The 4,143-nt window shown below is 45.5% G+C and overlaps 1 long non-coding RNA gene across 1 annotated transcript; it reads right to left on the bottom strand.

Moving 5' to 3' along the window:
* Window positions 1–3,072: 3,072 nt before the first annotated feature.
* Window positions 3,073–3,833, bottom strand: LOC107308748. Its single transcript, XR_001552894.2, has 3 exons — window positions 3,763–3,833; window positions 3,434–3,657; window positions 3,073–3,289 (listed from the first exon to the last, which is right to left on the bottom strand). It is a non-coding gene; the product is annotated as an uncharacterized LOC107308748 (long non-coding RNA).
* Window positions 3,834–4,143: the final 310 nt, after the last annotated feature.

Here is a 4,143-nt window from a genome sequence, read left to right as displayed (position 1 = left end):
CCATGAGAAGAAGACATCATAGGATGGTCCAAACCAATGCCTGTGACTTCACAAAACTTGTCAATCTTGCCATTTGTGAGGAGTAGTTTGCCTGGCAGCTACAAGAAATCTTTGGATAACTGGGCTTCATTCATTGCTTTTCCATTTTTGGTAGCATGTAAATCTGTATATCTATGTTCCTTAAAGATACTTTAATGCTTAAATACCATTGTCATGCATGCCCCATCTCCTCATTGCTAAATGACATACAGAGCGAGGACCCATGCACTTGAATATGATGAAGTCTCGTGGCATAAAGAAATGGTTAAATCATAGTGGGCTTCCAGTGAAAAGTGAAGTATGGAGAGATATCTGCCCAGCTGGGACCAGAAGTGCTCAGAAGTGCTTGACTTCCCTCCAGGCCACTCACTGTAGTGCAATTTGACTGGGAAGAGATGTATTCCAAGGAAGTAGGAGAGGCAAAGTGGAATTAGTGCTAAACCCACACAGGGACCAGATGTTTGCATTCCTTGCCTGTGCTGTCCTCTAGTTCAGCCAGCCCACAGGCACAGCCAGGATGCCTCAAGAAGGCACTCTCCCAACCCTTGAAAATGCAGCCACAAAACTTAGTTTTATTTTTTCCACGAGCTTCCACATTTTGAAGGGCATTAAAACTCAGGTGGAGCACATGGTTAGCACAAAAATGAGTGTTCTGCATCCAGACCTTGGTACTGTCAGGTATGCTGAGTGGCTCGTGCAGTTTAGCAAATGCTATCATCTCACCAGTGCGCTGCTCTCCACGGTGACAGCACACTCACTTTGGAGTAGCTGCAGTTCAAAGGAAAGAGATTTATGCGGCAGAGGGATGCGGGCTGTCTGATGAGCCAAAATAACTGGTCAAACTCCTGCCGACTTAGTGCCGGCATCCTCGGGGAAACCAGTGGGAGTTTTCCCATCGGCGGGAGCAGCAACAAAGGCAGGGAGAGCTCCTTTGTCAGATGCCGAAAGAAATGAGTCTCCTCTCAGCAATTAAAACATAGAATTCTACTTGAAAGTGATTAATATTCCTAGTGTCTACTTATGGCCAAGCTACTGATCCCGAGCTCTACCAAATATGAACTTAAGTACACAACACTCTCCGGAGTTACTTCTCAGTTAATAATTTATGTATTCTGGCAGCAGATCAATGCAACTAGAAACTAGTTTAGTAACTTACCTTCAGGGTTGTCTATCTATAAACACTGCAGATTCCTAAGTTAAACAGAACCCAATTGTTTTCCTGTGTAATAGAGGCCAGGGACTGATTTATATAGTTAATTTAAATGGTAATCTTAAGGAGTTGGGGAAAAAAAAAACGGCCTGTATCATTAAGGATTATGAAAGAGGGAGAAACTGTTTACTACTGGGTTCAGAAATATGTGATAGAAGTGAAGATAAAATGTAAGCATCAAGACATAAGTAATGAAAAGATACCAGTGTGTGTTGTCTGTGCTTATAGAACAGAGCATTTGTCCTGGCTGATTTTTCCTGAGGTTAATCTGCACCCACAGAACTGTCTGATGTTGGGGTTTACCTGCAACTACACAACCCAAATTCTTGCCTTTGTAACATCAGACTGGGTTCAATGGCAGAGAGTAAGCAGAGCTTGCCTGGCCGTGGCAGGTCTGGGAGTGTAACCAAAGTCAATAGTGCCCAGGCTTCCCCTTGCTCCTCAACCATCCCCAGCAATGAGAGCGGACAGCAGCCTGTGCGGATGGCTTGTGTGCTGAAACACGGCTTGCATCTGAAAGTGCCTTGCAGTGACTAATTAACAGGCATCTGTTACAACTTGTTGGGCCTTATCTTCATTTTCATACACACTCTTTCGGAATGAAGGGTTTTATTTGGGCTCCAGCTCCTGAACGTTGCTCAAGAGTCATATTACAGGATTAGCCTTCCTGACAAAGGGGAGGGGATGCTTTGTGGTTAGCAGTGTGAGGCAGGAGGCAGGAGTTGGCCCCATCCCCATCACCAGCTCTGAAGCCACTCTCTTGCCTCAGACAGCAAAGCCTGCACAGGTACGAAGGCTTCATTGGTGCACATGGAGCCTTCGGAGCCCTTCTTTTAAAAGCTATTATGTGAACAGTGAAGTAATGGTTATCAGATGTCCCTGAATCACACTTCTGCAAACATCTTCTGTTACAAGCACGATGTCCACGGCTGCAGACACTTGTCTCGAGAATAAAGCCTTCAAAGAGTTACCTCCACCACCCAAACAGTCATCATCAAGGCTTCACCTTGGCTACAGAACAACTGGGGCAGAGACCTCAAGGTATAAAAACCACCACCCACTGCAGCTAAAAGCCTCTGGATGGGGGAATGAAAGACACCCTCTCTGTGGGTCACCGTGGAGGACTGCTCACCCACACAATGTCATCTTATCTCTAAGTGTTCCTCATATGAACTGCTGCTGCGTGTGCACAGGTGCTGTGGGGAGCTTCCAGATCATGTAAATTGGCTCAACCCAACCCTTTATGTTCCTTTACCAATGGAAAACCAACCAAGGGTCTGCAGAGGCTGTCAGGTTGGATGTATTGAACTACACATAATGCTTGTCTATGTCGGAAGTTACTCTGAAGCAATGCTATGCATACACATACAGATCCTGTCATAGAATCATTGAAACATAGAATTGTCAAAGCTGCTCCCATCACACTTGTGCTCCAGCCCCCCCACAACTCCTTTGCTGCTCTCTGGACACCCTCCAGGGTCTCAGTGTCTTCATGTAGTGAGGGGTCCAAACTGAACACAGCACTTGAAGTGTAGCCTCACCACCGCCAGTAACTAATAAGGTGTCTTTATATTTTGGGACCACATCATGGAACTGGTGGTCCCTATGAGAGGGAAGAGACCCTTGACTCAGCTGGGTATCAATATAACTCATCTAGGCAGCAAAAGGAGACTCATAGCTTGGTTTCTGCTGAGAGGCCCTACAGATCTACTCAATATCTCTGCTTATGTGGGCATTTCAGTTTTGAATCATCTGCACAAATGTATGCACCAGCATCTGAGATACTCTGATGGACAGTGGAGAGTAAGAGGCACTTTTGGGTGAAGTTCCTTTGCTGTATTTTAGGTTTCTGCTGTAGGAGGAGATGTAAAGCTCCAGACCTCAGTGGGCTGCTCTTTAATTACTAGTATGGTGTTGGGGGGACTATCTTCAGTGATGCTGCCTGGATACAGCCATCTAAAGTAAGCACTGAGCCATCACTCCTCTTGGTGGGAATAGCAGTCACTTCCTCACAGTTCAATTCTTCCAAAGAAAAATCAGCTGCAAGGGGGAAAAAAAAGGCTCTCTTATTTCAGAGACACTAAAAGAAGTGGGAGTGTGAACATATGTGTATGTCCACATGGGGAACTACTCTGGAGTCTCTACGGTTCTTTAAATACACAGCGAACATGATGCCAGGCTAACCTCCCCTTCTGCACACGCTCTTGGATGCGCGTAGGCTGCATGCTTCTGGTTTGCCAGCTTTCATGGAGATGCTCGAAGCGGAGATGGCTGATGGTGGACTCCAAGTTCCTGTAATGGATAATACAAAGCCATCCCACTCGCTTCTACTCATCTCTCATGTGAAAGTTGGCCTGACTGAGGAGGGGAGGCAAGCTGCTCTCAGCTGACACCCACTAAATGCTGCTCTGAAAAAAGGAGGAAAAAAAAAAATCAATTATTTTATGGTAGGATCCCACAGTTTTTATATTGGTATAATAGCACTAAATAAGAGAGCAAATCGGTGTATAAACCATCTAATCTTATTCATTTGAAGAGACAGAGGATCACATCCTGCCCTTAGCTACACCATCATCAATCTGGGGTGACTCCAGATCATAGAACCATTGAGTCATAGAATCACAGAATGGCTTGGGTTGAGAGGAACCTCAACAATCATCCAGTTCCACCCCCTGTCATGCACAGGGCTGCCAACCACCAAATCAGATATCATATCAGGCTGCCCAGGGCCCTGTCCATTGGGCCTTGAGCACTAGATGAGCAGCTATTGGTGAAAACTGGGCACAACAAGAGCACAGTTTGGGCCCTAAAAGTTTCACGATACACCCTATCACCATAAATCTCATGCATCAAAGCAAACATAAAGTCTTCTGATTATGAGGGTGAGATAAAAA

Source organism: Coturnix japonica, chromosome 2 (genome assembly GCF_001577835.2).
Source record: "Coturnix japonica isolate 7356 chromosome 2, Coturnix japonica 2.1, whole genome shotgun sequence".
Lineage (NCBI taxonomy): Eukaryota > Metazoa > Chordata > Aves > Galliformes > Phasianidae > Coturnix > Coturnix japonica.
The sequence above is the reverse complement of the archived record's forward strand: the minus strand, read 5'-3'. Positions and strand labels throughout refer to the sequence as shown.